Below are 13,879 nucleotides of genomic sequence, written 5' to 3'. Positions count from 1 at the left end.
TGTTATCAGTCTTAGGATAATCAGACTCGTTTTTACGGATATATAAGCGTTTCCCCTATATGTGATATGGCTGTTTTGACTGTAAAAGCCATCAGGAAATAAGAGCAGCGATTATCAGCGTGCGGCACGAGCGTGCGTGCGCACACATATACTATCGATTATCTAGCGTTTATTTGAAAACTATTCATGAATAGGCCGACAAATGACAACGTTCTAGAATATTCCAGTAAAAGGCGATTATCATAGTTGTTTTTTCCGCTAAACGAGTGATTTTCAAAATGCTATCAAAGGGAAATGAAGCGATAAAAAAACAATCTGCTTCGACAATGTTGACTGGAAAATGAGTCTTTGATAAGCGACGGGCAGATTAAACACATAGCCACAATTTAAAACATAGATTAGGCAATATTAACGTTAACATTGGAGTGGATTTGGGCATTCAAGGGGGTAAAAAGGAAAACACGGACTGGCTCTCAAAGTGTTAAAGAAACTTGAAACTTGAACTTGAAACTACATGCCCTCACTTCATTGAGAAGCACTGTGCTGAATCCTCTCACCAGGCTCTGATCCAATCCAACGGGGCAAGTGTTGCTTTTCCCCAAAAAAGAACGGTTGATTAATTTAGAATATCCTTTTGTGGGTCCAAAATTAATGTTGTCGTTTACATGTTGCAGGCATGTATCCCCTCCCTACTTCTCATTTCACCCCACGTGGAGTGCACCAGATCGGATCAATGACACGCTATGGTGCTCTTGTGTGACATCATGACTGAATGTTATCTATAGCATCTTTAATAACCCTCAAAAAGCATCATAAAAACGTCTACTACTAAAGTGATCAGTGAAACGATGGCCCATACCATGCAGTCACCATCATGCCATGTCGATGTTTAAATGGGGCCTGGGTTAAAGAAAAAGGGAACCTGTCCTTTAAATCAATACAACTGCAAGGCACTGGGTGATGATCCACCGGTGATGGGGACACAAGGTTGTCAAGCGTGGTAAGCTACAACACGCTCTCCTGCAGTATACGGCACCTAGAGCCATTACAATATTTCTCTTCTTACACCGTGTGCAGACAAGCGCCAGCATCACTTCTATGAAACTATGGCCACTGAGACGCATTATGCATACTGTATTGTATTCAATGCCCCCAGTGACAGGCAGCCAGGATGATGTATTATGTCATCCCACATGCTGTCTCTAGCTATACATGTAGGAGAGACCAGAAATAACGGTCCTGGGGGCAAAATATGAAATTACACTCCAAAACTTTGCTATTGAACTTATAATAAAATAATAAAATAAAAAATAAATTGTGAAAAATGAACATACACACAAGCCATGTAGCAAGTAACTCCCCTACTCTGTCTCCCTCTCAGCCTTCCTACTGTCTCAATAAAGAACCTTCTCTCCTGTGTCCCCTCTACTCTGTCTCCCTCTCAGCCTTCCTAGTGTCTCAATAAAGAACCTTCTCTCTTGTGTCTCCCCTACTCTGTCTCCCTCTCAGCCTTCCTATGTCTAAATAAAGAACCGTCTCTCCTGTATCCCCTACTGTCTCCCTCTCAGCCTTCCTACTGTCTCAATAAAGAACCTTCTCTCCTGTGTCTCCCTCTCAGCCTTTCTACTGTCTCAATAAAGAACCCGCTCTCCTGTGTCTCCTTCTCAGCCTTCATACCGTCTCTCAATAAATAAAAATACCAAGGGGCTGGACTGTCAACCCTCCGTTAATAAATAATTATTTTATGGGTATTTATGATCTGATGAGGGATTATCTGGCCGTAAACTCGTGTTAATTTATTAGCCAGGGATTGTGGTGAATTTACAGCAGTGCCACATACTTTTCTACAGTGCTATTGAACGTATAATAACATAATACAAAAAAGAATAATAAGCCATGCATATAGTGTAACAGTATTTATTTTAATCAGATAACTGCATATCTGCAACAACAACAAAAAACAGGACACTAACCTAAATCTATCAGAGACATATTTATGTTCAACAACAATTTACTACCTCATTACTAATTGACTGTGTTAACTACACGTGATACGCCCTGTACTGAACCAGCCAGCGGTATAATTATAGAGATGAATATAAATGTCCCATTTAAACTCCTAACCACACTGTGCTTGACCTAAAGGCTCAATGCGGGGGAGAACATGGACTTTCCTATAAGACGTTGCTCTTTTGCTTTTCTTTCCCTCCCGCTACAGTATGTGAAGTGAATTATTATTTTATTTATGGAACAATGTAATCAAGACCCTTCAAGGTAATGTGAGACATGTGACAATAAGTGGGTAAACAAAACAATATGCTGTATGGATTACTTCTCTTCCAATAAAATCATTTTATTCCAGGGGCATTTTATGGTAACCATAATCGTTAGTTTTAGGAGAGCTCAGAAATGGTGTAGGGCAGGGGTATTCAACTTTAAAGAAGTTAGAGAACATTTCTTGAAGCAAAAGTCTGGAAGATCATAATGTCTAACTATTTAGTTTGATATTTATTTAAGTTGCCTTGTGGTTGTATCAACATCTGCATGTACGATTCAAAAACCTTATTGTCACATAACATAGAACTGAACATACGTATATGTATGACTGAGATATGTATTATGTTCTCTCATTAACTTAATAAAAGTAGGGCTCCGTGTTGTAATAGCAAATGTAAAAAATGTGTTATTATTATTATTTTTAGTATGCATTTTTTTTACTTTCACTGTCTGAGTGTGTTTGTCTGTCATGTTGGTATACTGTTTGTCATGTTTGTACAATGTTCAAAAATAACAAAACAAAAATAAAAGTAGAGCTGCATTTCAAAATAAGAGAAAATAAATCAAATGTGAAAATTGGGCATTTTCAATTAAAGTGCTTAACTTCAGAACGATAAAAATAAAGGGAGCAAACATTTATTATATTTACTGCATATATATATACATATTTGTCTGAATATACCTGCATATAACCCCTCTATATACTGACTTATACACCTGCATATAACCCATAGCTCTGTATGATAACACGTACAAATAATGTATACCATATATATATATATATTGTGGCAGATCTCAACCCCCCTCTCATGGATATATGAAGGAGGGGAGATACTATTGCCACAGAAGGAGTAGAGACAATTAGGTAGCTGATTAGTGCTGATAGAACACACCTGCACATCATTAGGTCACCCACATCTCACGTGCACACACCCCAGACACACACACTACAAAGCCACTAGGTTAATGAGGAGTAAGTTGAGCGGAGGTGAGGTTGGAGTTGTTGTATTGAGAGAGAGAGATTGAGGGGCACCCAAGTGGTAAACCATGTAACGCGCTGCGGCGCGGCGCGGCCGACCCGGGTTCGATTTCCGGATGCAGCATTCTTTGCCGAATGTCTTCCCCTGCTCTGTCTCCCGTTCTTCCTCTCTCTCTCTCTCTACCGGACTGCCCAGTAGTTAAAACCAATAAAAAATCTACCAAAAACATAATTAAATTAAAAAGAAAAAAAGAGAGAGAGATTGAGTTATTCGGAGTTGTGTAAGGTGAGCGGTAGTGCGAGGAGAGGTGAAGGCAAGAAGGTTCATTGTGTATGGACCCTGGACTGGCTGAGAAACCCCCTTGTGTGCTGACCCTGGACTGGACGACTACCCTGAGTATTGAACAATCCCTTTTTCTGTGTCGGCAAGCGCCTGTTTTGTGTTTTTGACCATCGGACTGTTTATGACCATTCTCTTGCCTATCAAAATGGATTCTGCCTTAATTCAATAAATATTCTTATTTATTGATATTGCTCTTTTGTGGACCTTTGAATTTGTTTGTATTTGAACCAGGCTCGTCACAATATGCTCACCACATACAGTATATATCTATCCACACCTGTCTGTACATAGTCCTTTTACATACTGTACCTGATACTATATATTATATTATTATCTGTACATATCCTACTCTTACTAGTTACGCTGCTGGCCAGTATGACTACTACCATACTGTCTTTACACCTGTATCACTGTAGATATACTACAACTCTGTACATCTGATTAGCACTACACTCAGTAGTACTAATTTGTATATTTTGTACCCAGTTGAATTACCTGTACATTGTATATTGCTGTTGCACTTTACTGTTACATTTGTACTCTGATTAGATGCCAAACTCCTTTTCATTGTATTGTACTTGTGCTGTATATTGACAATAAATGTGAATCTAATCTAATCTAAAAAGCTTGGATTTCCCCTTTTTTATTTCACATCTTAAAGGAAAACTCCAACATTTTGGGAAATTAGCTTATTTAACATCTTCCCTGGAGTTAGACAAGAAGATGCATACCTTTTTTGTCTCTGTGCGTGCATTTAGCTTTGGAACAGTCGCTCCGTTATAGCGTAGTTTAGCTTCATCACTGGAAGTTGGGGGGGGCCGGGGCCTGACATTCCCTACAGGGTCTTACAGTCACCAAATACAACTCCAAAACGTTCCTGTAAACATGTTGTGACCTGTGTATTCACCACGTGGAGAAATAAAAAATAATTGAATTAGACAATTATGTTTTATAAGCAAATATACTCGGATTTTTTTTTTGCCTAACCACTTGAGTCTCTGGGCGCAGTCAGTGGTTTCAACGTGAAGCCGTGTTTGTTGATATTCTAATTCCTTCAAAGGATCCGAACCGATTGAAGTTTATGGATACCATGACTTAAAATCCTTTTACCTTGACGATTAAAAGCCTCCCCAATTTAGAAAACAGTAATCCAATGGCTGGTATTGATAATATAATACTAACTACTGCACGCTTGGAGCTAACCGGAGCTAACACAGAACAGGATGGTAAAGCAAATATAATGACTTCCTTTCTGGGGTTTTCAAAATAAAAGTGCAACGTTTATAGCAGTGGAAAACGTTTATTTTGTACATTATCTAACGTTAACACGAACCTAAACTAACGTTACAACTAATCTAAAGTTAGTTTAGGTTTGTGTTAAGGTTAGATAATGTCCAAATAAACGCTTTCCGTTGCTATAAACGTCGCACTTTTATTTTGAAAACCCCAGAAAGGAAGTCATTATATTTGCTTTACCATCCTGTTCTGTGTTAGCTCCGATCATGCAGTAGTTAGTATTATATTATCAATACCAGCCATTGGATTACTGTTTTCTAAATTGGGGAGGCTTTTAATCGTCAAGGTAAAAGGATTTTAAGTCATGGTATCCATAAACTTCAATCGGTTCGGATCCTTTGAAGGAATGAGAATATCAACAAACACGGCTTCACGTTGAAACCACTGACTGCGCCCAGAGACTCGAGTGGTTAGGCAAAAAATAGTTCAGAGTATATTTGCTTATAAAACGTAATTGTCTAATTCAATTATTTTTTATTTTTCCACGTGGTGAATACACAGGTCACAACATGTTTACAGGAACGTTTTGGAGTTGTATTTGGTGACTGTAAGACCCTGTAGGGAACGTCAGGCCCCACCCCCCCCCCCCCCCCCACTTCCAGTGATGAAGCTAAGCTACGCTAACGGAGCGACTGTTCCCAAAGCTAAATGCACGCACAGAGACAAAAAATGTATGTATCTTCTTGTCTAACTCCAGGGAAGATGTTAAATAAGCTAATTTCCCAAAATGTTGGAGTTTTCCTTTAACAGTCTCACCCAATGTTACAGATAATAAATCTCAACACATCTGAACAACAGTTTTAGAGCCTCGGCTCTGAGGGAACACTCATGAGCACGTTGTTCAGCAGTGAACGCGTGGCTCAGTATCCTGGTGGACTGGTCATATTAGACTCTGAGACCATGTATCTTCTGTGATCTCTACTACTGCCATCGCTGTAAACGGTAGGAGTCGCTCACCTTGTTTGCAGGGCTATAACTATTTAAATATTATAGCTATATATGCAATACTATGGCCCATTTGACATCGAGTATCTATTGTTCAATATGTGAAAAGGGAATATTTTTTCCATCCATACATTCTCGTTTTATACCGTGGTGAATATAAGTATGGTTTTAGAGTGGTCTGGGGTAATTCCTGGGAGGCTAGTAATAGCCTGCAACGCATATTATACTTAATCCATTGGCATTTCGTCCCTATACACGCTACAATAAAATATTCAAATGCATATGATCGGTATATTAGAAGATGGCCGCAGTGTGAGAGGTCGTGTCTCAATTGCTCGTCTGTTTGTCGCAGTTTGTAGCCGATAATACTGCTATTTGATCCACTTTAATTAGTTTGACCAGTTTAACCATTTCAGTTTCATTGCAGTGGTTTTTTTCTTGAGTTTGTTCGTGAAAATGTCAACTATTTCACTGCAAAGTTTGATGGACGCCATCGAGAAGAGCAAGACTGAAACGCTGAGACACATTGATTCAAAATTGGATACAATTCAGGCTGGCTTGACTAGTATTCAGAACTCCCTGGAGATGTTGGGAGGTCAAGTCGAGTTAATTGAGGAGAGAGTCTGCAAAAACGAGAGTAATGTTGATAATCTACTTGCTCTGGTGAAAGTTCTAGAGGAACACAACGCTTACCTACGTGAGAAAACTGATGACCTGGAGAATCGGAGTCGTCAATTGAATCTTCGTGTCGTCGGAATCCCGGAGTCTGCCGAAGGCACAGAAGTGATTGGTTTCATGTCCAAATTAATTCCATCGCTCCTGGGTTGGGATAACTTCCCCACCTCTCCAATCATCGAAAGAGCCCATCGCTCACCGACAAATCGTCGGAACGAGCGTGGCACTCCTAGGCCCATCATCATGAAGTTGCTCTACCTCCAGGACAAGGTGAAAATCCTTCGACTTGCCAGAGAGAGTAAGAGAGTGGAATTCAACGGGTCTCGTGTCTACTTCAACCCAGACCTCAGCGCAGACTTGGTGAGACGTCACAAGAGCTTCGCCACCATCAAACGCAAGCTCCGCGAACGTAAGATCAAGTACTTTGTTCGCTATCCATGCACATTATGTGTCACCATTGATGGCAAAGAAGAACGATTTAACTGTCCCAAGCTTGCTGAAAATGCCTTAATATCTTTACCGAACTCTCCAGAAGATATGCGGTACGAATGATGGTGTTTATGGCTGGGCTAGTGCTAGCTAGCTCTGCTTATGGTCCGAGCCGGCGAATTAATTGGCCGTGTCCTCTCTTGGTCTTAATTCTCCTTTGTTCCTTCATATGAAGTGATGCCTCTGCATAATGCGTTTTGTTTTATTTGTGCCATGTTTATGAATTGGAAATATGTGCTCAATGTTAGCGTGAGCTTATTACATGGCTTTACTAATGTCACATGCTGTTGTGTTTACATTCTGAATGTTGCAGAAGAAACGCGTCACTTCCGGTAGCACCTACGTGCGTACATCACGTTAATATCGTGACCAATTCATAGTAGAGATCTATCAGAATTAAAGATTTAAAGCCATCGATGCCGCCTGTAAATTTCAGGCTACAAACTTTTCTTTTCTTTTTCTTTCTCTAGAATACAGACAGAGCTTTGAGTTTATAGTGAACTCCCATAGACATGCCAGGTACTGCTGGGACATGCTGGGATTTAGTTTTGTGTTGTCATGTATTTATGTTATCTGTTGTGTGTGTGTGCTTGAATGTATGTCGCTCTCCTGCTCCCTGCCCATTATCTATTGTCCCTCCTTGCACAAGATTGTATATCCCGTTTTTTTTTCTTTTTTCTTTTTAATACAACTCTGGTATGATGAATACTTCTAAAGGTTTAAATGTTATCCACCTGAATATAAGGAGTCTGTACTCCAAAATGTATCTACTTAGAGCTTGGCTTGTCTACAATAATCCCAGTGTAATTACTGTGTCTGAGACATGGTTGCATAGTGCAATCTCTGACAATGAGGTTGGACTTGACAACTATGTTCTGTACAGAGCTGATAGGGGTACTAGAGGTGGAGGAGTGGCTACATATGTCAAATCAAACCTGACATCTGAGCTTCTCAGGCCAAGGGTAAACCCTATAAACTTTGAGTGTATTTTCATAAAAATGTATTTTCATGAAAATAAACAGTTGACCATAGGAAATATTTATATTTATAGTCCAAATGAAATTATTATCTTGGGTGACTTTAACATCAACTGGCTAGATCGATCATCTAGTAATGCTCGAAACCTATTTGGCAGTGTCAACTTAACTCAACTCATTAGTGAGCCTACTAGAGTTGATACTAGATCCAAGTCCCTGCTAGATTGGATTCTCGTCTCACATCCGGACAGAATTTCAAAGTCTGGTGTGTTACCTGATAGTCTCAGCGACCATTCTATCATCTTCTGCATTTAGAAGATAAAGTTACCACGTCTACCACCAAAATGTATCAGGATAAGACATTGTAGGAAGAGCACTTTATTCAAGATATAACATCTATAAATTGGGACAAGTTTAAATTAATTCCATTTGTTGAAGATGCATGGAATTTCTTCTACACTGAGCTTACTAATGTTATTGACCATCATGCTCCCTTGAAGACGCTCAAAGTCAAGGGTAGACACTTGCCCTGGATTAATAGTGAACTTATAAATCTGTATAAACAAAGAGATAAGGCTTGGGAAATGCATCGTCTGACAAAGGATTCTGCCGACTTCAATGCATATAAACAAATACGGAACTTATGTACAACTAAAACAAGAAATGCTAAATCCAACTATTTCAAAGATTGTTTAAGCAATGATTTTAGCAACCCAAAACAGTTTTGGAAGAGAATCAACAGTATTACTAAGAAGTCATCTATAGGGGGCTCCAGTAGCTCACCGCATATCTCGGCGCTATTTCTGCGTCGGGGAAAACCGTGCTGCGTCACGGATCTGGTGGACTCCGAGTTCGATTCCCGGACCCGCCGTCATTTGCCAGAATGTCTTCCCCTGCTCTATATCCCGTTTCATCCTGTATCTGTCGGTCATGCTTGACCAGAAAAGCGATAAACGCTAAAAAAAAAAAAAAAAATCATCTATAAATCCCACTCATATTAGAATTAATAATGAAGTTGTCAATGATCCCTCCTCAATTGCACTTGCCTTTAATCAGCACTTTAATTCTGTCTGCAGACTCAAATTTAATGACCCCTCATATTCCGATGTGCCTCTTAATAACACCAGATGCAACAGCTCTTTTTCCTTTAGAAGTATCCGTCCGCTTGATGTTCAGAAGGTCATTGACTTCTGGCAAGTACGACTGCTTAAGGTTGAACCTGCTCTCCTGTGTCTCCTCTACTCTGTCTCCCTCTCAGCCTTCCTACTGTATCAACGAAGAAGCTTCTATCCTGTGTCTCCTCTACTCTGTCTCCCTCTCTGCCGTCCTACTGTCTCAATAAAGAACCTTCTCTCCTGTGTCTCCTCTACTCTGTCTCCCTCTCGGCCTTCCTACTGTCTCAATAAAGAACCTTCTCTCCTGTGTCTCCTCTACTCTGTCTCCCTCTCGGCCTTCCTACTGTCTCAATAAAGAACCTTCTCTCCTGTGTCTCCTCTACTCTGTCTCTCTCTCGGCCTTCCTACTGTCTCAATAAAGAGCCTTCTCTCCTGTGTCTCCTCTACTCTGTCTCCCTCTCAGCCTTCCTACTGTCTCAATAAAGAACCTTCTCTCATGTGTCTCCTCTACTCTGTCTCCCTCTCGGCCTTCCTACTGTCTCAATAAAGAACCTTCTCTCCTGTATCTCCTCTACTCTGTCTCCCTCTCGGCCTTCATACTGTCTCAAGAAAGATACTTCTCTCCTGTTTCTCCCCTACTCTGTCTCCCTCTCAACATTCCTACTGTCTCAATGAAGAACCTTCTCTCCTGTGTCTCCTCTACTCTGTCTCCCTCTCAGCCTTCCTACTGTCTCAATAAAGAACCTTCTCTCCTGTGTCTCCTCTACTCTGTCTCTCTCTGTCTTCCTACTGTCTCAAGAAAAAACCTTCTCTCCTGTGTCTCCTCTACTCTGTCTCCCTCTCTGCCTTCCTACTGTCTTAATAAAGAACATTCTCTCCTGTGTCTTCTCTACTATGTCTCCCTCTCAGCCTCCATACTGTCTCAATAAAGAACCTTCTCTCCTGTGTCTCCTCTACTCTGTCTCCCTCTCAGCCTCCATACTGTCTCAATAAAGAACCTTCTCTCCTGTGTCTCCTCTACTCTGTCTCCCTCTCAGCCTTCCTACTGTCTCAATAAAGATCCTTCTCTCCTGTGTCTCGTCTACTCTGTCTCCCTCTCAGCCTTCCTACTGTCTCAATAAAGAGCCTTCTCTCTTGTGTCTCCTCTACTCTGTCTCCCTCTCAGCCTTCCTACTGTCTCAATAAAGAGCCTTCTCTCTTGTGTCTCCCCTACTCTGTCTCCCTCTCAGCCTTCCTACTGTCTCAATAAAGAGCCTTCTCTCTTGTGTCTCCTCTACTCTGTCTCCCTATCAGCATTCATACTGTCTCAATAAAGAACCTTGTCTCCTGTGTCTCCTCTACTTGTCTTCCTATCAGCCTTCCTACTGTCTCAATAAAGAACCTTCTCTCTTGTGTCTCCTCTACTCTGTCTCTCTGTCTTCCTACTGTCTCAAGAAAGAACCTTCTCTCCTGTGTCACCTCTACTCTGTCTCCCTCTCTGCCTTCCTACTGTCTTAATAAAGAACCTTCTCTCCTGTGTCTTCTCTACTCTGTCTCCCTCTCAGCCTCCATACTGTCTCAATAAAGAACCTTCTCTCCTGTGTCTCATCTACTCTGTCTCCCTCTCAGCCTTTCTACTGTCTCAATAAAGAGCCTTCTCTCTTGTGTCTCCCCTACTCTGTCTCCCTCTCAGCCTTCCTACTGTCTCAATAAAGAGCCTGATCTCTTGTGTCTCCTCTACTCTGTCTCCCTATCAGCATTCCTACTGTCTCAATAAAGAACCTTCTCTCCTGTGTCTCATCTACTCTGTCTCCCTATCAGCCTTCCCACTGTCTCAATAAAGAGCCTCTCTCTTGTGTCTCCCCTACTCTGTCTCCCTCTCAGCCTTCCTACTGTCTCAATAAAGAACCTTCTCTCCTGTGTCTCATCTACTCTGTCTCCCTATCAGCATTCCTACTGTCTCAATAAAGAACCTTCTCTCCTGTGTCTCCTCTACTCTGTCTCCCTCTCAGCCTTCCTACTGTCTCAATAAAGAACCTTCTCTCCTGTGTCTCATCTACTCTGTCTCCCTATCAGCATTCCTACTGTCTCAATAAAGAACCTTCTCTCCTGTGTCTCCTCTACTCTGTCTCCCTCTCAGCCTCCATACTGTCTCAATAAAGAACCTTCTCTCCTGTGTCTCCTCTACTCTGTCTCCCTCTCAGCCTCCATACTGTCTCAATAAATAACCTTCTCTCCTGTGTCTCCCCTACTCTGTCTCCCTCTCAGCCTCCATACTGTCTCAATAAAGAACCTTCTCTCCTGTGTCTCCTCTACTCTGTATCCCTCTCAGCCTCCATACTGTCTCAATAAAGAACCTTCTCTCCTGTGTCTCCTCTACTCTGTCTCCCTCTCAGCCTTCCTACTGTCTCAATAAAGATCCTTCTCTCCTGTGTCTCCTCTACTCTGTCTCCCTCTCAGCCTTCCTACTGTCTCAATAAAGAGCCTTCTCTCTTGTGTCTCCTCTACTCTGTCTCCCTCTCAGCCTTCCTACTGTCTCAATAAAGAGCCTTCTCTTTTGTGTCTCCCCTACTCTGTCTCCCTCTCAGCCTTCCTACTGTCTCAATAAAGAGCCTTCTCTCTTGTGTCTCCTCTACTCTGTCTCCCTATCAGCATTCATACTGTCTCAATAAAGAACCTTGTCTCCTGTGTCTCCTCTACTTGTCTCCCTCTCAGCCTTCCTACTGTCTCAATAAAGAACCTTCTCTCTTGTGTCTCCTCTACTCTGTCTCTCTCTGTCTTCCTACTGTCTCAAGAAAGAACCTTCTCTCCTGTGTCTCCTCTACTCTGTCTCCCTCTCTGCCTTCCTACTGTCTTAATAAAGAACCTTCTTTCCTGTGTCTCCTCTACTCTGTCTCCCTCTCAGCCTCCATACTGTCTCAATAAAGAACCTTCTCTCCTGTGTCTCCTCTACTCTGTCTCCCTCTCAGCCGCCATACTGTCTCAATAAAGAACCTTCTCTCCTGTGTCTCCTCTACTCTGTCTCCCTCTCAGCCTTCTTACTGTCTCAATAAAGAACCTTCTCTCCTGTGTCTCCCCTACTCTGTCTCCCCTTCAGCCTTCCTACTGTCTCAATAGAGAACCTTCTCTCCTGTGTCTCCCCTACTCTGTCTCCCTCTCAGCCTTCCTACTGTCTCAATAAAGAGCCTTCTCTCTTGTGTCTCCCCTACTCTGTCTCCCTCTCAGCCTTCCTACTGTCTCAATAAAGAGCCTTCTCTCTTGTGTCTCCTCTACTCTGTCTCCCTATCAGCATTCCTACTGTCTCAATAAATAACCTTCTCTCCTGTCTCCTCTACTCTGTCTCCCTCTCAGCCTCCCTACTGTCTCAATAAAGAGCTGTCTCTCTTGTGTCTCCTCTACTCTGTCTCCCTCTCAGCCTTCCTACTGTCACAATAAAGAGCCTTCTCTCTTGTGTCTCCCCTACTCTGTCTCCCTCTCAGCCTTCCTACTGTCTCAATAAAGAACCTTCTCTCCTGTGTCTCCTCTACTCTGTCTCCCTCTCAGCCTTCCTACTGTCTCAATAAAGAACCTTCTCTCCTGTGTCTCATCTACTCTGTCTCCCTATCAGCATTCCTACTGTCTCAATAAAGAACCTTCTCTCCTGTGTCTCCTCTACTCTGTCTCCCTCTCAGCCTCCATACTGTCTCAATAAAGAACCTTCTCTCCCATGTCTCCTCTACTCTGTCTCCCTCTCAACCTCCATACTGTCTCAATAAAGAACCTTCTCTCCTGTGTCTCCTCTACTCTGTCTCCCTCTCAGCCTCCATACTGTCTCAATAAATAACCTTCTCTCCTGTGTCTCCCCTACTCTGTCTGCCTCTCAGCCTCCATACTGTCTCGATAAAGAACCTTCTCTCCTGTGTCTCCTCTACTCTGTCTCCCTCTCAGCCTCCATACTGTCTCAATAAATAACCTTCTCTCCTGTGTATCCTCTACTCTGTCTCCCTCTCAGCCTTCCTACTGTCTCAATAAAGAACCTTCTCTCCTGTGTCTCCTCTACTCTGTCTCCCTCTCAGCCTCCATACTGTCTCAATAAAGAACCTTCTCTCCTGTGTCTCCTCTACTCTGTCTCCCTCTCAGCCTTCCTACTGTCTCAATAAAGAACATTCTCTCCTGTGTCTCCTCTACTGTCTCCCTCTCAGCCTTCCTACTGTCTCAATAAAGAGCATTCTCTCTTGTGTCTCCCCTACTCTGTCTCCCTCTCAGCCTTCCTACTGTCTCAATAAAGAACCTTCTCTCCTGTGTCTCCTCTACTCTGTCTCCCTCTCAGCCTTCCTACTGTCTCAATAAAGAGCCTTTTCTCCTGTGTCTCCCGTACTCTGTCTCCCTATCAGCATTCCTACTGTCTCAATAAAGAACCTTCTCTCCTGTGTCTCCTCTACTCTGTCTCCCTCTCAGCCTTCCTACTGTCTCAATAAAGAGCCTTTTCTCCTGTGTATCCTCTACTCTGTCTCCCTCTCAGCCTTCCTACTGTCTCAATAAAGAGCCGTCTCTCTTGTGTCTCCTCTACTCTGTCTCCCTCTCAGCCTTCCTACTGTCTCAATAAAGAGCCATCTCTCTTGTGTCTCCTCTACTGTTTCCCTCTCTGCCTTCCTACTGTCTCAATAAAGAACCTTCTCTCTTGTGTATCCTCTACTCTGTCTCCCTCTCAGCCTTCCTACTGTCTCAATAAAGAGCCTTCTCTCTTGTGTCTCCTCTACTCTGTCTCCCTCTTAGCCTTCCTACTGTCTCAATAAAGAGCCTTCTCTCTTGTGTCTCCTCTACT

This window comes from Notolepis coatsorum, assembly GCF_963971535.1.
Source record: "Notolepis coatsorum genome assembly, chromosome: 15".
NCBI lineage: Eukaryota > Metazoa > Chordata > Actinopteri > Aulopiformes > Paralepididae > Notolepis > Notolepis coatsorum.
The sequence above is the reverse complement of the archived record's forward strand: the minus strand, read 5'-3'. Positions refer to the sequence as shown.